Raw genomic sequence first — 22,882 nt, forward strand, 5'->3', positions numbered from 1 at the left:
TCTAGGCATGTGCATTCCCACTATGGCCAATGGAGATCTAGGGCTCAGATCACTTATCTACAAGTAGGCATCTTGAGCCATTTCAAAACTCACTATAAATTAATATTTTAGTGATGTGACTTAAGACATGTTTAGAAATAAGTGTTGTCCTGAATGGATTGGATATTAAATTTCAGGTTAAGTTTTTTTTGCCAATACGTATGTTGATGTGTGAATGCTTCTATATTTTGATGAATCATATATGCAGATATTTTAGGACAGCAGGTGGTAGAATAGATTATTCTGAATGAACAGTCAGTTGTTTCTATCAAAAGAGATTATTACATGAGCAGGGAAAGAGCATGACAGCAACATTTCATGAAGCAAATGCTTCCTTTTTCCTGTTGAGATTGAAAAAAAAAAAAAAAAGAATTGGAAACAGAGAATAATCTCCCTCTCAACATCCTAGAGGCTGAGATCTATTCTTTTGAGCACATCCAAATAGGCTGCAGTCTGATGTTTAAGGAAAGTTGTTTTAAAGGAAAGTACCCGTGCAAACTGTATATTGAATTGGTAATGACAGCTGTGATACTGCTAATTTTCAGGGTGTGACTCTGCTGCCAAACAGAGGTGTGAGTCCCCATAAAAAATTCAGAAAGCTCCATAAATAGAACTCCCAGCATGAAGGTGCTGCTGACAGAGCAGGAGTTGGAATGACAGCCATGAAAAGTGCACCATGGATACCCCAGAGGCTTCACAGAAAACTGAAACTGTATGTTTGCTGCTGAGGTGACTGGGAAAAGTGATTGGCCTCAAGCTGCATGGATGTGTTTGATAAACTGATTAAACTGTGAGGATTTAGGGGCATGGGGGAGGCTTCTAAGTAAACCAAATGCTCTGAAATTGAAAGATGCTTGCATCTCTGCCCAGGGCACTGCTGTCATATAGTCATGAAGGTTTGCAGCTGCCTTAACAGGTGCTGAATATTGCTCCCCAAGATAGATTAATTTGTGTCCTTGGAAATAAAACCTTACGAAGACTTAGGCAGTGTTATTTTGAACATTTCAGCAGCTAATAGAAAGTCCAAGTTTCTTCTGACTTGTAACATTTTTACTGTCATCTCCACTAAGGAAAATAATCTATCGCTTTAGGGATTTTCTCCCAAAAGAGATGTCTTAGTATGACTTGACAGTGTGACACCCTTCTAATCTGAAGTTTTAAATTTGGGGTATGTTTTGTGAGCTACAGCTAGCTGAAAAACAGGATGTCTTTTATATTTAATCTTGACAAATCAACACCAACTGCAAAGTAGAGATTATGTATTTTGAGTGAGGATATTCTGAAAGGTTTTTTAGATGAGGTAGGCATATTAATTGTTATTCTGGAAACTGGCTCATGCGTACCACTTCACTAAAGCTATATGGTTGGTAGGGTATAGCCTGATTGCAACACTGATGCATAGGACGGGTGTAATCTATGCCAGGAACAGGACTGAAGTAAATTATGGTGGATAATGGTAGATTATTTGAAAAAGGATGGATTAGCAGATACTTCAGTGATGAATGGAATTAAAAAGCTTGTAAACTAATTTCCATAGCACAGCTGCTGAACACAGCACCTGTTCAAAGTGGCTGTAAGATGCTATCATATGTATTAAGTACAGAACTTTTGTCCAGTGAATTTTTCATACACTATTAAAAAACACCCATAGGATGTGCAGTAAATTGTGAAAGTCCTGTGTGTACATATGAGTAATCTGTTTATTTTGATGATAAAATGTATTAAAAAATGAAAATTTCTATTCAGTTTCATTATATATATACATATATATAGTGGGACAAAGACTTAGTGTGAGACTTTAGATAATACTGCCACTGTTCACTTTCTGTCAGAAAAACAGCATTAAGAGGTATATAGTAGACTCTTCCACAAGATATTTTAGAGAAGCGTACATATTATTTAGTGAAGCGTACATATTATCTAGTGAATCTATCTGTTTATTAGCAGACTCAGCACTCAGCAGTGTTCCCTAATACTGTGTTTAGGTGTGCACCCTAGATGGGTCTGACTACTATAATGATGATACAATGGCTTTCTTTTCGTCTTCTCTTTTCCTCTTTGGTGTCTTGGTTTCTATAAAAAGAAAACTCAGGAAGGCAGGGCCAATAAGAACCACAATATGGTAAAACAGATCTAGCAATTCAGAACATGCTGTGGCAGATATATGGTCTGAACTGTGCTCTGGAAGATCTTCCCTCTGTGTGTTGACCAGAGCTTCTCAGTTTACCTATGAAGAGGTGGATGCCCAAAGTTAAGCTGTGTGACTACCTCCTACCTCTACAAATATGCAGCTTTGCTCTGAGAGTTGTACAATCCCAATGCAGATGACAAAATTGCTGTGGTGTAAGGAAAGGAGAGCTAAATATTCTACCTTTGAGAACTCGTAAAATTTTCTGAGTTCAAACTGGATTTGCTATCTCGTTAACAACAACAAAAGTGTATAAACACAAAAAAAAAATGCATTTCTGCTGCTAACAAAGCAAATATACCCTGCAAGTCAAATAAATAAACACACAAATTTCATAACACGATTCTTCACGTTTTATTTCTCAGCATAAAACTACCCTTTATTAGAGCTATTTATCTCAGCTTCATATGACTTTAATTCCTTCACTGGTCTGGTCAAAAGCCCTGTTGGTGGTGCTGATATGGTGAGTTGTGTAGTGGCACACTGCTGGACAGCCTTGTTAACAAATGGGGTTACTCCTCAGTATCAGGACAAAATATGATGTTAGGTGTTATGTTGATTGCAGATTGCTCTTCCAAACAAATATCTGAAGTTTATGAGCATTTCCCAGACTTCTGTAACTCTTCTTTATTTAAAATACGGTTCTCTCTGTTAGAGTTTCAATGGGAATTTTCTTCATATATCACCTCTGCATATTGGTTTCCAACGACTACTCTGACGAGGTAATAGGATCACAGAATGGTTTAGGTTGGAAGGGACCTTAAAGCCCACCCAGTTCCAAACCCCCTGACATGGGCAGGAACACCTCCTACCAGACCAGGTTGCTCAAAGCGCCACCCAGCCTGGCCTTGAACACCTCCAGGGATGGGGCATCCACAGCTTCTCTGGTTGACCAGTGACTCGCCAACCTCTGAGTGAAGATTTTCTTTGAAATATATAACATAAACCTACCCTCTTTTAGTTTAAAGCCATTCCCCCTTGTCCTGTCACTGCACCCCCTGAGAAAGAGTCCCCCCCCCAGCTTTCCTATAGCTCCCTTTAGGTACTGTCAGGCTGCTGTAAGGTCTCCCTGGGGCCTTCTCTTCTCCAGGCTGAACACCACCAACTCCTTTAGCCTGTCTTCACACGGGAGGTGCTCCAGCCCTTTGGTCATGCTCGTGGCCTCCTCTGGACTCACTCTAATACTTCCATGTCCTTCTTGTGCTGGGGGCCCCAGAGCTGAGCACCGGTCTCAAGGTGGTCTTATGTGAGCAGAGCAGAGGGGGACAATCCCTTCCCTCGCCCTGCTGGCCACACTGCTTTTGGTGCAGCCCAGGGTATGGTTGGCTTTCTGGGCTGCAAGCACACATTGCTGACTCATGTCGAGCTTCTCATCCACCAACACCCCCAGGCCTTTCTCCTCAGGGCTGCTCTCATTCTGTTTTCCGCCCAGCCTGTATCTGTGCTTGAGATTGCCCCAGCCCAGGTGCAGGACCTTGCACTTGGCCTTGTGTGTTCACACAGGCCCTCCTCTCAAGCCTGCCCAGGACCCTCTGGATGGCATCCCTTCCCTCCAGCATGTCGACTGCACCACACAGCTTGGTGTCACTGGCAAACTTGCCAAGGGTACACTCAAAGATGACAGAAGATGGGGGAAGAATACTTGTCTCATCCAAATGTGTTCTAGTACAGGGTCCAAGAGGTCATGGGAACAGACTATGCTTTTTTTGTTTATTGGTGTTTTGTGTGTGTGTGTGTGTGTGAAATTTTTACAATTTTTGCAGTTTTTATAACCATGAGTTTGACATTTTCCTACACCTTAAGGCTAGAAGAGACCATGCAATATTTAGTCTGATATCACTTTTTTTTTTTTTTTTTTGCTAGCTTTAACCTATTTATTAAACTAGTTAGACTTTACTTAACTTCTCCAGTTAATGTCCTAACTGCCAAGTTAATTCCTAGCAGTGTTTTGGGCAATCATATAAAATCATCAGCCATTTTCTGCTAGAGAATAATATCAAACATACTTTCATATACATTAATGCATTTTTGGACAAATTTAAGGAGCCATCTATTGTTCTTAAAGCTCCCTGATGAATGTCAGGATGGATATTATCTCCAGATAAAAAATGTAGATGAATGGGGTTTTCAAACCTCTAAGTACCATTTACAGTTCTTCTTAAATCTTCTAATTTTATGTTTTCTGTTTGTCACTCAGATAAAGCTATTCACATTGAAAAGCTAGAGAGTGGTTGCCTTGATCTTAAAATAACCTGAAGAAAAAACAGGAACAGGGTAGGCAAGTGAAATTACTCTATCTTAAAAAGTAACCGTGATTCCATTAAAACTGTGCTAGTGCTAATGACACTCCTCTTGGTTTTGACAAATGCAAGATAATTCAACTTTCAGCAGAAGAGTATCATGCTACATTTATCAGTCTGAAGAGCTAGCCGGGAGACAGTCAGTTCAGCTTAGAAGAACCATGCCAACTTCTCAAAAAGCTATAAGATTGTGAACCTGACAGTTTGCAGGGAAGTTGTTAATGGATAAGAATGGGTCAGCATGCTTTGGGATTACTCTAGCAATCTCTGGGCTAAATTACTTCTGAGAGGAGAATATCTTGAAAGGAGCATGAGATTATAGAATCTCAAAATCACAGAATGGTTTGGGTTGGAAGGGACCTTAAAGATCATCTAGTTCCAACCCCCTGCCATGGACAGGTACACCACCCACTAGAGCAGGTTACCCAGGGCCTCATCCAACCTGCTCTTGAACACCTCCAAGGATGGGGCATCCACAGGTTCTCTGGAAAACATGTTCCAGTGCCTCACCACCCTCCAAGTGAATAATTTCCTCCTAACCTCTAGGCTAAATCTCCCCTCTTTTAGTTTAAAAATATTCCCCTTTGTCCTATCATATCTGCCTGAGCAAAAAGTTGCTCTCCATCTTTTTTTATAAGCCCCCTTTAAGTATTCAAAAGCTGCAATAAAATCACCCCAGAGCCTTTTCTTCTTTAAGCTGAACAACCCCAGCTCTATCAGTATGTCTTCACAGTAGAGGTGCTCCAGACCTCTGACCAACTTTGTGGCCCTCCTCTGGACTCACTATAACAGATCCACATCCTTCTTGTGTTGGGGGCCCCACACCTGGATGCAGGACTGCAAGTGTGGCCTTAAAAGGGCAGAGTACAGGGGACAACTACCTCCCTCGGCCTGCTGACCACACTGCTTTTGATGCAGCCCAAATGATATTATGAGATAATGATAACCGAGGTAATGATAAAGGAACCTTTTTAACTTGTTTTCCCCTTAATTCCATTAGGTGAGCACCACAACCTTCTCCTTTGTCCATATGATTGCAGACCATTTAAGGCCACTCACCTCTGGAGATCTGAACACTCTCAGATCTCATTGCCTTCAAAATTATATTTGTCTTCTTCTTCCTGGCTAGTATTAACAAACCTTTTCTGTGAAAATCAAGAGAGTACTTTCTAACCTATTGTCTGCACTTCTGTTCACCACCAAGGAAAGGACTGTAACCCAGCTACCCGCAGCTGTGCTAACATATCCTTGATCAATCATCTTCTCACGAGATCAGTTCAAAGCTTCCGACACTTCCTGGCTTTTAATTAAATTAAAATGGGAGGAAAAAGTTCCCCTTTTATGTGTGTTCTCCAAAAAGAACAATATATCTAGGAAGCGAAGCACACACAATGATCCTGTCTATTTACAAGTCTGAGAATTAGATGAAAATGGAAAAAAAGGAAACTTTGTTCTGATCAGAACAACAGTTTGATACGAAACAAAAAGGGTGGCTTTCTAAAACATTTCAAAAGATGCTTTTTTTTCTGAAGATGTATTTGTGATATAAATTCCCAGCCTACTTCCAGTATTTTGTACAAGCCAAAGAAGAAAAATGGAATTAGCTGTAGAACTTGAGAGTCTCAGATGCAGAGATCAGTGCAAGTTGAATATGTTTTGCAGTTTCCTGTGTAAAATGAAAACCAAACCAAACCAAACAAATCAACAATAACAAGAACTAAACATGGACATCAACATTTCCCCTTCAAAGACAGGACTCTGCTGCACACACAGTTACATCTTTAAAGAGAGGACTGGTTTTCTGTCTCTGACAGTCACACATGATGTAAAACACAGACTTAAAGGAGCCCCATATAAGTCTTTTCGCTCTTTTTTTTTTTTTCTTCTGGCCTTCCCACACTGAATTTTCAGTGTCTGGCAGGGCATTCATAGGTGCATGTGGTGGCTACTGAAGTTGGACTTGTAATTGGTGTTTGTTTTTTTTTTTTTTTTTGTAGTCCATCAGCCCGGCAGTGAAGATACAGGTTAGAAATGCACCTTGAGAAATAAATATTTCCCTGTCTACTTTTCCCATGTCTCATTCATAACAAACCTACCTAATATGATTCCTGGAATGATGTCATGTCAGATTTGTTGTTTGCCTGGTGCTTTCTTATCAGTGGTACAACCCAGATGAGCTTTACATAAACAACAGTATCCACCACGTTGTCAGTGATTAAAAGCAACCTGTAGTCTCATAGATGGTATATTAAATTTTCTGATAGTGAATATGCCTTCTACCTCTGAACAAATGGAAAAACAACGTGATGCCATATCCTGCTGCATGGCATAATGCAGTTTGACATAGACAACCATAAATCTTAATTCAGGAGGTGCAACTGATTAGCATCAATACATCACTTATCATTCAACAGCGAAGATTGGGGTGGAAAGCTGAAAGTTGTCACCTAAAAAAGGAAGAGATAAAAAGCTGTCAGACAGAACATTTTGAATAGATAAACAATTGGCCCAGATATTTCTTTCTTATTTTTAGTGAAGCCAGTGAAAACTAAGATCAACAATGAAGGCTACAGGGGACTCAGATCACCACATGCAGGAGCAGGCAATCACCCTGGTGCCAAGTTTGCAGTCCTGACAATACTCACAAGTGCCTACTACAGATAGCTATTGCTATCTGACATATGTTGCTATAAGTGCTAATTAAATCTCAAGGCTGTGTTCTATTATTAAAACAAGAGTCCTTAGTAGCTACTAAACAGAGCTGCCTCCCCACAGAAGCAGAGATATCAGCTGCCTGGATTTCCCTGATATGTCTTCTTTTTCTGTCCTGGGAGCACCATCTAAGCAGATTTCTTGAAAAAAGTACAGCATGTATCTAGGGTTTGGGAATTTCCAGCAGAAGCTTTGCAAGGGGCAGGCTTGGCAAGCTGCAGCAGGCAGTGGCAGGGCAGTGGCAGGCAGGCAGCAGCAAGAGGGAAGAAGAGGAGGAGGAGGCGTGCACACAGTGCTTAGATATGAAGTGCTGGCAGCTGCTGCACTTGGCCTGGCTCCACGGAACCACAGATGTGTGCAAGGCTGGTGCTGCGGAGCAGCAGAGCTCGGGGAAGAGCGGATAGAGGTTCGGTGTAGGAAGGGATTTAGGTCAGGGTGGTGATAAGAGCATAGGTGCTTTAGGGTTACTGTACTAGGCTGGAAAATGGAAGTATTGGAGCTGGTGCTGGAGATCTTGGGATGAATGAGGACTTGGGTTCTGGGGCGATGGATCAGATTTAGTAAGTGTGGGAGGCTCTGGGAGCGGGGCTCTGGGAAATGGGCATTTTAAAATGAGAGATCTGATATGGGGCTGTGGTATGACTGATGCTCCATAGGTGTGATGTGGCAGGTTTGCTCAGACACATAGTGATTTTGATTTGGACATGATTCATCTGTTCCTTTTCTTGTCAAAGCACTGACCTTCAACTACCATCTACTTCTTTTAGATCCTCTTCCATATATTTTTCCTTATTTGGCAATGTGGTTGCATTAATCAGGAAGCACCATAACAACTGACCATATTCTCTCCAGGAGAGAAGACCTCACTTTGTATGGAGCAAATGAAAGAGAAAAAGGACAACAGACAGTGCAATGTCCCTTGCAACCTCCTTTCAGTGATTGGTGTTTACATTACTAGCTTCTAACCACATTCATATTCCTAGTGCAAGGACTGCAACAGCAGTATGAAGTAGAAGTCTCTTGCACAAATATGTAAGGATGCTTATAACCTATCCTAAATGAGCGTGATGTATCAATGGTAATTTCCTCACCCTGATCACACATACTATTCATCACATCATTTACTCCCACTGAATAGAGAATGAATCTTGAGCCCCAGGTTCCTATCTTAGACTCGTAAATTTAGTTGGGATGTCTTACTCTTTCTGCATCTAATACTCAACCTGAGTATTTTAGGAATATGCAGATCTGGCTAAATGTTGTATACATCTATAATGTCTTTTGCACAAAAGTGAGTCAAACTCACTCTACTTGTTTGTACAAAGCTGATTGACCAAAGTTGCTGTATCATTCTGGACATATGTCCAGCATACAGCTAGACAAATACGTAATGCAAGAGATGAACGATTGGCTGACGAATCAGGTTTAGAGGGTTATAGTAAATGGGGTTACAGCAGGCTGGCAGCCAGTCACTAGTGGGGTTCCCCAGGGCTACTTATAGGGGCAGTTCTCTTCAATGTTTTCATAAATTACTTGGATGCAGGACTTAAAGTTTTACTAAGTTTGCAGAAGACACTAAATTGGGAGGAGCTATTGACTCCACTGAGGGTAGAGGGGTCTTGCAGGGAGATCTTGACAAATTAGAAAGTTAGGCAATCACCAACAGTATGAAGTGGAACAAGAGCAAATGTTAGATTCTGCATCTGGGAAGAGACAACCCTGGATATATGTGCAGACTAGGGGATGAGAGGCTGGAGAGCAGCCCCACAGAAAGGGATCTGGGGGTTCTGGTGGATGGCAAGTTGAGTATGAGCCAGCAGTGTGCCCTGACAGCCAGAAGGGCCAACCTTACTCTGGGGTGCATCAATCTTAACATTGTTAGATGGTCAAGGGAGAATCTTCCCTATAAGCCTGGAACATCTTCCCTATGAGGAAAGGCTGAGAGACCTGGGCCTGTTCAGCCTTGAGAAAAGAAGACTGAGAGGGGATCTTATTAATGTTTAAAAATATCATAGGTGTGAGAGACAGTGGGATTTGGCCAACCTCTTTTCAGTGGTTTGTGGGGATAGGACAAGGGGCAATGGCCACAAAATGGATCACAGGAAGTTCCACACCAACATGTGAAGGAACTTCTTCATGATGAGGGTGATGGAGCACTGGAACAGGCTGCCCAGGGAGGTTGTGGAGTCCACTTCTCTGGAGATATTCAAGGCCCATCTGGACACCTACCTGGGCAACCTGCTCTAGGGAACCTGCTTTGGCAAGGGGGTTGGACCCGATGATCTCTGGAGGTCCCTTCCAACCCCTACAATTCTGTGATTCTATGATTCTGTGAAGGGAAGGGATTGTCCCACTATGCTGGTGCAGCCTCACCTCAAGTATTGTGTTCAGTTTTGGGTGCCACAGTATAAGGAGGACATAAAACTTGTACTGACTGTCCAAAGGAGGCATACAAAGACAGTGAAGGGTCCTGAGGGCAAGGTGTATGAGGAGCAGCTGAGATCACTTGGTTTGTTCAGCCCAGAGAAGTGGAGAGACTGAGAACAGGGTCCTCAGGGCAGCAGTCACAACACCAAGCCTGCCAGAGTTCTAGTGTTTGGACAAAAACACTCTCAGACATAAGGTCTGATTTTTCTGTGGTCCTGAGTGGAGCCAGCATTTGGACTGGAGGATCTTTATAGGTCCCTTCCAACTCAGGGTATTCTATGATTCTATGATACTGCTTGCATTGCCCTGAAGTGAAGGAGATAAGGCAGCATATTTTTCCTGTTTCCCTTTTATATAGAAGATGGGCCACTAAGAAATTCCTTTATTATATTATATTCATTTTTTTTAAGGTGGTGCTTAAACATAGAAAACAAATCAGTAAAAAATAGTCAACCGCATTTCCATTGTGACTGCCACCAGAGGTAATTGTATGCCATTTGTTCTAACACTTAAAAGATTACTATTTGATTTTATTTTTTGTCAGTGGAGCAGCTAAACAATATAAGAACAGGCAACAATTCTTATTCTCCATGTACAAATTCTGTTCTCCAATTTTAACAAAAAATTAAAACCTTTCATTATGAGTCCTGCATAGCCAAAAAAGATGATGTAATCATGGAATGGTAGGAGTCAGCATGAGGTCAAAAGCAGAAGATTGGAAAGGTCTGTTCATGAGCCAGCTTGCTGTAATCCCAAGCAGCCATACTGTGCATTTCATTTATAAGTTAATTGTACCTTAACTCAAAAGCATGTTTTTTGTTGTTTTTTTTTTTTTTTTTTTAGCTCTTGATACTCTGACAAGTATGTCCAGAGCTTCAATCCTTTTGATAGTAGAAAATACTTTCTAGTTCTCAACCTGAATGTTTTTCTGGCTAGTTCTTGCCTGTTTGCCTTGTGCCAAACTCACAATGAATTTATCAAGCAATTTTAATCTTTTTCCAGCTGCAGTATTCCTGGCCATTTAAAAATCGTTAGTTACCTTTACTCTTCCACACCCTAATTATGAGAATGCTACATAAATTGAAATACAAGTAGATTTTTTTTAACTAGATTACAGGATTCTGTCATTTCCTTCTTTCTCTTCCTTCCTTCCTTCTTTCTCTCCTTCTTTCTCTCCTTCCTTCCTTCCTTCCTTCCTTCCTTCCTTCCTTCCTTCCTTCCTTCCTTCCTTCCTTCCTTCCTTCCTTCCTTCCTTCCTTCCTTCCTTCCTTCCTTCCTTCCTTCCTTCCTTCCTTCCTTCCTTCCTTCCTTCCTCCCTTTCTCTCCCTCTCCCTTTCTCCCTCCCTCCCTCCCTCCCTCTCTCTCTCTCTCTCCTTCTTTCTTTCTTTCTTTCTTTCTTTCTTTCTTTCTGGTCTGAGTTGATAAAATATGTCCAGGGTATGTTTTCAAGAAACATTTCTTAGAAACTTCAAAGGAAGAGGAAGAGAGTAAATTACCCTCTGTTCATGTGACTCCTGGTGGGCTCTTCCTAGCATTGATTATTTAAAAAATATGGTAATTGGTTATTTGCACAGTTTTCATAGGTTTAATAATGTCAGAATGAGTTGAGCTGACAAAGGAGAAATCTGCTGGAGTCTAGAGGCATTCACTAGAGCAATTCTTTTTGTACTTACGCTTTGTCTTCAAAAATTGGTTGTTTTTAATAAGAATGTGTACATTCTCATGTACTGGCAAAGCATTTCAATGGCAGGCTCAACATAGTCAAGATGAAACTTCTAGTTCTGTGGATGTTTTTTGTTTGTTTTTGTTTTCTTTCTTTTGTAATTTAGGCTTTACTCAAGTATCTTAACCCTGTTTCCAATTACATCTGCAAAACTAAAACGTAACTGAAAGGTTAGCCATCACTGGTCAGGTCTACACTTTTAGTTTTCAGTATTTTGTAACCAGGTTATCTTTGCAATGACTTTAAGAATAGTTTCTTTAAAATCTTGCCTTGAATCCACTAAAATTTCCTCAAATCTGAGCTGCTTCAAACTGAGTACTTCTGGCTAATTGAACTGGCATTTTTGATGACATTTTCTGTGGTAGGAAATTTCAGACTAGCTGAAGGTGAACAGATTACTATTATTATTAATTCATTTTTATGGAGCAGTCTGAAAGAGTGTGGTACCTCCTTAAAGTCAAAGTCCTTGACAGGAAGAAAAATGCTGGAGACAGGATGAACAAATTGTGATGAGGGTCCTATGAACACTTATTTTCTCATTACCTAAAATCGCTGCAGCCATTAAAAAAAAAAAAAAACCTCTTAAGAAAGTTACATGACAACAAAGAGGAAAAAAAAAAAAGTGATCCTTCTGCCCATCACTGCTCCCCCAAACTGAAGAAGAATCTGAAGATTATAGTGAAATGAAGAAACAGACTTTATTTCTTTCAGCCCTTATATTGCAATGAAAATATCCATATGCATGCACTCACATATAGAGAAATCCTGTCTAATTTTTCTTAGGCTTTAAGAGTTATTCCCACAAAATATTTAAGCTACAGAAAGGGTAAAACCATCATTCCATGAACAGAGCAGCCCATGGGAAGAAACATGGAAACAATAGCTTGGATGTACTTGCTTTGAGCAACTATACACAAAAACAGTCTGCTACCCTGGAGGAAACTCACGCTGGACTAGAATCAAGCTGAAAAAAAAAAATAAAAAAAAAAATCAGGTTATAGCTAATTTGCCTTAGTTTGAGCTGTTGCAACATATAATTGCAAATTTTTTTCCTCTTCTCAGCAGATTTGGACAATTTCTATAGTATACATTTTATTGCTTCCATGGTATGAATTAATGACAGACCAAGATTTGTGTTTGTACCGTGATTTTAGGCCTCCAGAGTCAACTTCAAATGTACAGTAAACATGATGGCATTTATTATGTAATCATTTGTACACGTGCATTTGGGGTACTGTTGAGTATCCTTGTATTTGTATGGCAGAGACCTCCAGAGAAGCATTCATGGGAGGATTAAGGGCTGCCAGGTGTTCTTGGGTTCCTTTCATTGTGTCACAGATTTTAAGTATTCAGGAATATTTCTCAAATTAAACATTACACAAACTGATAGAAGTGGATATTCAAATCCTTCCATCTAATTTCTGTCTATTTAATGTGATGAATAATGTCTGTTAGTAAACACCTCTACAAGATCATAAAGTGATAAGGAGAAAATTTAAAACATTTTTTTTAATATAATTTTTATTCTTTTTGCTGTGTCTCTGCTGTTGCAAGTACCTGCTTTAATAAAAACATGTAAGAGATGTAAATTTATGCCTCAGGGCATTAGACTTCCACAGATTGCCTCAGGCTTGAGGGAGTTTTCTGTGTTAGGCACGTCTCATCATTTGCCCGTTATGGAATTCTAGCAGTTACATTTAAAAGTGTCTGGTCACTAGAGGAGACAAAACAGAAGAATAAATGTACCATTTGTTTTGATCGAAACAGTAATTTTGATTTTTTTCACTGCTTGTCAATTACTTTTGCCATTTCTGAGCATATTGTGTCTGAAAGAAACAGTGGTTCAATATTTCATAAAATCATAGAATAATAGAATATCCTGAGTTGGAAGGGACCCACAAGGATGATCAAGTCCAACTCCTAGCTCCATGCAGGATCGCTCAAAAAATCAGACCACAGACCATTTATCTGTATCTCTACACCACTGCCTCTATATCTCTATATTCTTGGTGATTTTATTTCACCTTTAACATAATAGGCAACTATTTAACTCCACTCTGTAAAATAGAAATATCAGGAAGGTAATTTTCACAGAGCCAGGTTAAAGTCAAACAACCATCTGCACCTCCGGCATATGTGATTTACAGCTTACTGCAGTATTAGCATGAGACAATCTGTTTCATTTACTCAGTAGATGTTTCATTATTATTATTATTATTATTTTTTAACCGTATGAGACAGCCCCTTTGTTTACACAGGAGTTCACTCGTTTTACTTGGAAATTTAACTTTTTTGTTCAGTCAAATTTTATCTTTGTCAGTGTATTGCAATTTATGCTAACTGAAAAAATGAATAATAAAAACTTGACATTTTTCTCCGAAGCACAGCAGCATTAAAGGTCACATTTTCAAAAGGACATATAAAACTCAACTAACAAATTATGTTTGAGTATTTAAGTGCACAACCCCCCTTTTTTTTTGCAAGTGCATAGAATGAAAAATGAATGCAATTCTGGTTCTGTGTTTTGAAATTTGGCAATGAAGCTGAATTAATGAAGCTGGGATAATTTTTCATAAATACATTTGTTGCGTAGGAGCCTAGGTATTATTTTTCATGTTTTACGTGGAAAGTCCTTGAGTTACTTACAAACATACAGCTTTTATCATAGGAAATAAGGAAAGCGGCAGTAGAATTTCCATTGTTACTAACAAAAGCCATTGTGGTTCTTAATTTTTTATTAAAAAAATATGTTCTGGGGCTTCTACAAGACAGGAATTTTGTTTTACTAGGCATTATTTAATCACTGTGTCAGTCCCTATCACAAAGAGATCTCAAGACTGAGAGATGAAATAAAATGTGTGAGAGGAAAGAGAGGGTTAAAGAGGCGAAACAAGAGGCAAAGATCACACAGATGGTCAGGTATTGCACTTTTCTTTGAACTATCCATTAGATCTATCTTAGTGTACATATGACACTCTCTCTTTCTTGAGATATTCTATATGGACAGAGTGAATAAAACCCTATTGATCAGCCTAGTACTGAAAAAAGAGGGAGATGAGAGCTGTATTTGTAATTAGGAAGCTAAATGCTATTTGAGTAGTCTTTAAATTTACTTTTAGAGTAATAAAAATTATACACTCTGAAGCAAAAAAGTCCCTATTGCTATTTTGGCAGGCGGGGTTATGGTCCTTTATATCTTGTGCTTGCAGACAGGCTCAGTTTGGTAAAGACAACTATTGCAAGAGGCATGCCAATAAAATTATTCTACGAAAGAGTTTCCAGAATACAGTCTTAGGTTTAACTCTCAAGGGCTTGCGTGCACTAGGGCAATGGAGAAGGTGTTCCATTGCACTGAGTTTGTTCAAAGGTTATGGGAGCTTTTATGAATTACCTGCCAGGTAACCTGAAGTCACAGTTTTTTTGTTTTGTTTTGTTTTGTTTTTTTTTTTTCCCTTCCTATAAAGTCATTGGCATTGTGAGATTTTTCTGTGATGCAGAATGGGATCTATTGGAAAAGCAGTGAAAGAAGGTGATGTTCTGAGTCCTGGGGTGAACCTATAATTTTATTTTGATTCTTTTATAACATCACTTAAGAACAATGTTTTTAGTTTATACTTATTCATCTTCCTGGGTTTTGTTTGTATTTGACTAGCCAGTGTTGAACAACCATTAGGATTGGCATATCTTGACAGAAATCACTGAATTTTACTGGCAAGTGAAATTCAAAGTTAGGAATGCAGAAGTTGCTTTATCTAATGCCATGTGGGAAAGAAAAGGTGCTTCTACGGCTACTGAATCAAATAGAAATAATCTTTGAGATGGATAGAGCTGGAGATATTCAAAGCTGTGATATGAAAAGGGAGAAGACTGGGAAAAAAAGTAATTTGAATAAGTATTTTTCATGGTATTGAAAATCTCTCAAATTCTTGTCTTTTCATATGGTCACCTGCATCACTTCACAGTGCTTCTTGACCATCTTTATTCATTTTATACTCTTGCAAGGATGGAGTCTAGATACTTCAGTTTCTCCAGGAGTGGTTGTATGCAGTGAGGGGTGTCATGGACTGCCAGTTTGGAGGTGTTCTGTATTGTGATCAGTTGGAGGACAGGACTTCAGGTATTTGTTAAAGAAAGTAGTTTGGAAAGGGCAGATTAGTGGTTTTATTTTGCTTCCTTTCAAACTGTTATTACACTGAAAGCAATTCCATCACTATGAGGGCTTTAGAAGGAACAGAAAATAACAGTGCAATAAAGTTAATCTTCAAGCTATCCACCACTGCAGTCATGCATCTGTGCACCCCAGGAAGGGGATAGCCAGTCTTTCTGCTTGAGGCAAGAAGTCAACCTTGTCTATGTTAGTAGAGCTCAACTCTTACCTGTGAAAGTCCAGAAGAGTGGTAACTACTTTTATCACTTGGAGGAAGGGTAAAGCATACTAGAGGTAACTCAAAGGATACTAGCTTTTATCCATCAAACATGTAAATACAAGTAAAGTGCAAATACTTTTCTTATCACAGTAGAAAACAAGAAATACTCATCCCAAGATCAATTCTAATGAGTCCAGAGAAAAAGTGTTTGCTAACTGAAAACCCTGCAGGAGACTGAAGACTTATGCATTTAAACAGCCTTGGGAGGATAGTGGTTAGATAGGTTTCAGATTTTTTAATGGGATCCTGTGGCCAAGATGCTTGCACACTGAATGGGTGCGAGGTTTGACTGAGATCTTAGAGAAAGTCTCCGCTACTACCATAGAATCACGGAAACATATAACCGCTTCTGTTGGAAGGGACCTTAAAGTTCATCTAGTTCCACCCCACTGCCATGGGCAGGGATGCCACTGACTAGATCATGTTGCGCAGGGCCTTGTCCAACCTGGCCTTGGAACACCTCCAGGCATAAGGCATCCACAGCTTCTCTTGGCAACCTGTTCCAGTGCCTTGACACCCTCTAAAGTCTAAATATAAGTCTATCTTGGACTGCCCATTCTTGAGGGATAGCAGCTTACATGATTAAGTTGTTCCAGTTTTTTCACACTATGGACAGATGGTAGGAAAATCACTGCACACCCCATTCTTACTCATGAGAAAACTTCTGCTTCTACTCATTGCCTAGCTTCTGGCTATACTTTTGCATGGCAATCACTTTAAGGATAGCCTCTAAAATTTCCCTCACCTCCAAAGCTTTCTCCTCACTCTGAAGGAAGAGGAGGTTTGGGATCTCAATTACATAGCTTAACTCTACATCAATATTTAAAAAGGAAACACCATCCTGTCACTGTGAACCCTGAAGAGCAGAAGGCAAATGAATAAATAGAGCTGTTGATTTTAGATAGAATACAAAGCAGCTCAGAATGATGTCAGGATCGTTGCCAAAATACTGTGTACTGGAAATAAGCCTGTACGTGCAGTAACATATGTTGAATTCCTACGTTGTGAAATTTAAGATAGAAGCACACTTTTGTTCTTACCAATTCATCCATACCAATCCTTACATTCATCATGGAAAGATGAGACATTAGAATGATTCTAACTCAACAAAAACCTTACTCTATAGAGACACCGTTTAAGGAAGTGCATACCATTAAATGGTTATGTCTGCATCTGGGATTCAGAGAAAATATAGAAGTGTATGTGAACAAATGTTTATGTCATCTATAGAGGTAATTAAGGCAAGGAAAAGAGACAGATTTCTTCTCTTTCAATTTGCTTGTAGATGTTTAAACAAGGAACCTAATAACAGGATGGTGTCATCAAAGAACTAGTGGGGAGATTCAGACTGAGACAGACACTTCTACAGGACAGTTTCAATATCTACATTGTCCAGAAAGCAAGAACAAGCTCCTGCTAGGAACATCAGCAGAGTAAGTAAAGAAGTGGGATGAGTTTGAGTTTTGCTGAAATATTCAAAAGGAAACTAAATGCCTTAATCCTTTTGACATTTTTAATATTTTCTTGGATTAATCTACGATTACTTTTTTATTAATTAAGCTATTACTTTTAAATGTATACAGATCAGTCATAAAATACTTACAACTTAAGAACCTTCTTGAATTTAAATGTGCCTTATAAGACTGATCATTCAGATGCTTAACTTCATTTGTGTAAGTACTGTAATTGCAGTGAATATACTCAATGTTTGTTTGTTTGTTTTTCATTTTTTTTTCTTCTTCCTGTAAAGAGCTATTTAAATATAAAAAACAGTACTTTCAGTCAGAGGATACATCTTCACTACTGTACAGAAGAGTGTAAATGAGAGATCTTAACTTTACTTATCTGCAAGAAAAACCTTATAGAGAGGGAACTAAAGAAATTAAATGCAAGATAATAGTACCACTTGCCTTTGAGTCCAGGGATTTTTTCAAAGGCCTGTCTTCACTGGTAGATTAAGTACAGTCTGTAAGACTAGGTTGGAAGGCTGCAGTATGAAATCTTACCAGGGAAATGGAATTCTGAAGTTTGTTCTGACCTTTCCCACACCAAATAAAAGATAGACACAAAGGAAGAAGACCAATTATCGAAAATAGCGTTGAAAGATCCAACACAGGTCTTTCTGAAGTAATAAAGTAGAGTATAGCCACCAGTAGAGAACAACCTCCCATATCATATAAGGTGGCTATAAGAAGGGGAAAAAGAGGTAGAAAAATTTATCACTAGCTGAGCTACAGCTGGAAGCACCCCGAGGTTCTTAGAAGTGCTCCTACGCATGCCTATCTTCCTCATGATTTTTTTTTTTTTTTTTATTTTTTGTACTGCTGGATAAATCTCAATTAAGAAATTTAATAAAGCAGAATTTGTCGTTTTATCATTCAATACTAGCAAGATTAACCTGATTTTGAGAATCTTTGTATCACTAGACTCCATATAATGAACTCACCTATCAAGTTTCTTCTTCTATTGCATCACTTCTAATTACCTCCCCGGTTAAGAATTTGATACTTTTCATTTCGCAGTTTGAGAATGTTATCAAAGCTTTTATGAAATTAACTGTGTTAGTTCTATTCATTGATTAAAATTCATCATTGACTTTTGTGAATTGTTAATGACTTCATTAAAAGATCACAGCTAGAACACTGTATTATTCTGCTAAGCACTTGTATGATCCTCATCAACACAAGACCTGAACACTTCTTAGTCATTAATGGATTTTTGTCCTGTCATATCCATGAGAAATAATGAAAATTTGTTATATTATCCTTACTGCTTGTAAGGAGAGATGAAACAGATTAGATTTCATAGACTATTCAAGATAATATGGGGAAAAAAAATCAAACCTGTAGCTCAGCTTCTGCTTGACCATATGTCTTAAATGTGATGTTATTCAGCATTTCAGAAATTAGACAATTCTCCTGACTACACCTCTTTAGAATTCTGGAGGTTTGGAAATCGTGAGTTTACAGCAAAATATTTTATAAGCAGAATTTTCTGTTTGAATGGTATTGACTACTTGTAATTAATATTTCTGTAATAGTTCAATTTTCATTAGAGAATCAAAAACTATTCTGCTGAGAAATATTGTAACATATTTACAAGGAATGCTGTTCAGGTGTCTTCTGTCTGCATTCTGAATCATTCCATGGTCAGACTGTCTCATCCAAACTAAGCAGGGTAGAAGTTATGTATCATAGCCTTTGTACTTTGTTGAAACAGATTGCTTCAAAGATGACATCCAAAGCATCCAAAATATATTACAGTGCTTTTTAGTAAAAATGTTTCTTTTGTTTATTTGCTGGTTTGTTGTGTTGTTGTTTTGGTTAGGTGTTTTTATTGTTGGTTTTGTTGTTGTTTTTGGCGGGGTGTTTTTTGTTTCTCTCTCTTTTTTTTCAGTTAGAAAATCTGTGAAAAGAGATTTTGTGAAAAAAAAAATCTTACAGATAATTTACAGATTTTTACTCATAAAGAATTCCTATTCCAATACTCTCCTTTGAGGATTTTTTTTTTTTCCATCATGACCTTCAGTATGTCTACTACTCTTTCTTGAATATGTCTCCTGGTTTGTTCTGCACCTTGCTTCAACTAACCTTTGACTAACTTTGACTAACAGTTCTTACTATTCTTCTTGTATTAGAATACAAAATGAATAACCAATTTTTATTCAACATCTTCATGCTTTTCATGATTTTATAAACTTAGTGTATCTCTTGTTTGAATAATCTCTTTTCCAGACTGAATATCGTTAGTGACTCAGTCATTCTTTATATATGAGGAACTGAAGTTTCAGACCTTTGATCTTTTTCCCTCAACATTTTGGAGGTCTATTATTTCTTAGAGATTGGGGGATTATAGCCACATTTAGATTTTAAAATGTAAACAAAACATGGATTTATGTGGTAGCATAATTACCTTCCTGATTTTGTTTTCTATTCCTTGAATTTTCTCTTTTGACTGAGAGAAAACACAGAGATGACATGCTCATGGAAAAAGAAAGGTTCCTAGTGTTCCAAGTAGTTCTTTCTATGTATTTTAATTGAAAATTCTTGTATAGCATACTGGAAACTTAATTTCATAAAGCTGGAGAATAGAATGCATGAAAACTAACAGCTGGGAGGATGCAGGCAAGGACCAAAGATACACTTTCAGTCTGTTAACATGTCACCAAGATCTTCCCTTCTGTAAAAATGGATGACAGAAAAAAACTATATGTATAATTTAATATACTGCAGGTTAATCTCCGGATTTGAAATGCTAGTTATGTTTATACTCCTTTTATACATAACCTATAGTAAGATTAAAAGAGAACGAAGCTTCCTACCATATTATCTAGTAAGTAGTCTCTGAATCACTAGGTTACCAGAAAGTATCAAGGAGATGGCATGTTGTAATACATATGACATCTATCTAACTCAGCTGTATAATAGGGCAAATAAACCCCTTCATGACAATTGCAACATTTAACACCTTTTTCCATGTAATTCAGTTCATAGAAGGCTAATTAAAGATCAGTGAACCAAGTGTTTCAAAGGCAACCAATTTAATTGCTGTAATTGTATGATTTAGCTGAATAATAAATGTGCTAATGATACTGTAATATTAAGTGTTCAAGTTGGCGATCAAGTCAATTAAGATATAATTGTAAAGCAGCAATCCACAAATAATGAGTGAAATGCTTCCTACTGAGCATGATGTTGACAGGAATAAAATATGGTAACCTTTTCACAATTTGACATTTAATTTTATACAAAAGAACATGTGGACAAATTTTAATCCTGTTGATCATGTAGAAATTGGACTGTCCATTGCCTTTCTTCTTTCAAATAGAGATGCAGACTTAGTCATTGGAGGAAAATAATAGCAAGTATTTTATAAAGTTTTATTTTACTTCTTGGATTGACATGCAGGAGTTAGATCTTCAAGAGCTGTCTAAATCTGGGATGATGGCCACCCCTGACAGCTCCATCAGAACAACCAATTGTGATTCAGAATTCATCTGTTTGTCAGAAACAACACTTCCTTAAGAATCAATCAGAAACTGAAACAAAATATTTGCCAAACTAAGACAACAGTATGTTTGTGGACCTGTTCCTCCTACTAATACAGGGGCTGTGATACAGAAAGAATGCAAATCAACTCAGAGAAACTGCAGATACTTCATGCTCATCTCCAGATATCAATAGTCACCCTTGATATTCTCAGTATCATACTTGGCAGTGTCATAGGTGGTGATAGCATGGGAAAACCACAAGAATAAATTGCCTGGAGGGCTCCTGGCGATATGCAATCCTTCTGAGATATCAAGGCAGGTTTGTAGATGGGTGTTTCCATCCTTTGCAGGACATTCATCTATCAGCTTGTCCTTATATCCCTTTGGCCAGTCTGGGTCAGCTCCTGGGTGTGTCTTCTCTCAGCTCCTTGTGCATCCCCAGGTACCTCGCTGGCAGGGCAGCACCAGGAGCTGAACAGTCCTTGGCTCTGAGTGAGCACTGCTCTATGACAGCTAAACATCGGTGTGTTGTCACCACTATTGTCATCAAAAGTCCAAAGCACAACATTGTGTGAGTATCTACAAAGAAAATTAACTCTGTCCCGGACAAAACCATGGCACACGTTTAATTAACTCTTCTGTGCTACATGATAAGCACTTAAAGGTTTTGATTCATCATATTATAAAATAGGCTTCCAAATTGTATGGGACAAATTGCCCTCTGAATTTGGATCTTTATCCAGTAGCTGTAAAGGGTGATAGCTTTATATTAAGAGTCTAGCTTTCAGATAGCTAGAATTAAACTAGTACTGGATTTTTTTAAATAGTTTTATTATTTTATAGATTAATCTATTTATAGATTAAAAGCATTTTATTTCTCCAGAGACTATGCCCAAATTTGTTTGCACTCTGCAAATAATTTAATTTGAAGTGTCAGGTTTTATAAACCAAAATTTGCAATGTAGCCCAGAAATTAAAGCATTTTCCTGGAAGTCTAAGTTGAAGTCTCTTCTCATTTTGATTCGTAGATGATCTTTAAACCATGATCTCACAGAAACAGGAAGCAGCCTCTGGGCTTTCAGGTCTTTTGGAATGGATTTAAATGCCAGTCAGTCCAATTCATATTCTATTGATTTTCTGGCAGACAAGAAATCAAAATAAATAAATAAATAAATAAATAAATAGATGAAAATTGCAGGTGTTTTACAAACAAGTGTTAGTTTGCAAGTAAGAGTTTCAAAAATCTATAGAGAAACTTTTTCTTTGTTTGATTGATTGATTTTTGTTTTCTTTATTATTAATACTTAGGTATATCGTGCAAAGTAGGAAAACTCATACAGAAGAAATTGCTAGTCCATCCTCATTCTACACTTTCACTTGATAGATAAGATATTGTTACAACAGGTCTTTGAGTTTTCTCAGCGAGAGAAGGAACTACAGTCTCTTTGTCCTGCATGAAAGCCAGACTGTTGGGCAGGGGAATAGAACCAGCCTTCCTCTTTCTGTTTTGAAGAATTCCTTTGCTTTTGCTCTAACTGCCAGAAATGGCAGTGAAATACAGTGCGTTAAGTTACTGTTAAATGTTAAGTTTTGACTTCAGAAGGAAAACCTGAATAACTAATTTAGATATATATATATATTTTTAAGTTCAAATATATCTTAGCTTATATATTTAGGGCATGCTGACACCCAAGCATAAGCTATGAATTAATAGAAATAAAATTTCTATTAAAGCACATTTAAAATAATTTTATGTAAAGTCTGAATTACAGAACACTGAAAGAAGATTGTCATGGAGATATCTTTCACAGTATCTTGTTTCTCATTAGCGTAAGCTGTTTGATTTTATTCAAGGTGTAGTCTATAGTATGCATGGTTTTGCGTTTTAGTTATTTTAGAAATTTATCAGTTATCACCTCTCTTCTGTGGTAGAGTGGTCAAGGTAATAGACTTGTGCCATCGGTGGGCATAGATGCATTCAGTTACCAACAGAAAAAAATAAAAGAAAAGGAAAACGAAAACAAAAACAAATCAACAACAAAAAAACAACCTCTGAAGTGTGCAGAACAATGAGCA

At 38.1% G+C, this 22,882-nt stretch overlaps 1 long non-coding RNA gene across 1 annotated transcript in view; it reads left to right on the top strand.

The window, feature by feature from the left end:
* The first annotated feature begins 16,392 nt into the window (after window positions 1–16,392).
* LOC136789623 (uncharacterized) overlaps window positions 16,393–22,882 on the top strand; it is a 36,048-nt gene continuing 29,558 nt past the window's right edge. The window contains exon 1 of the long non-coding RNA XR_010828421.1: window positions 16,393–17,249. This is a non-coding gene — a long non-coding RNA (uncharacterized lncRNA). The remainder of the gene's footprint in view (window positions 17,250–22,882) is intronic.

The sequence above is a fragment of the Anser cygnoides genome, chromosome 1 (assembly GCF_040182565.1).
Source record: "Anser cygnoides isolate HZ-2024a breed goose chromosome 1, Taihu_goose_T2T_genome, whole genome shotgun sequence".
Lineage (NCBI taxonomy): Eukaryota > Metazoa > Chordata > Aves > Anseriformes > Anatidae > Anser > Anser cygnoides.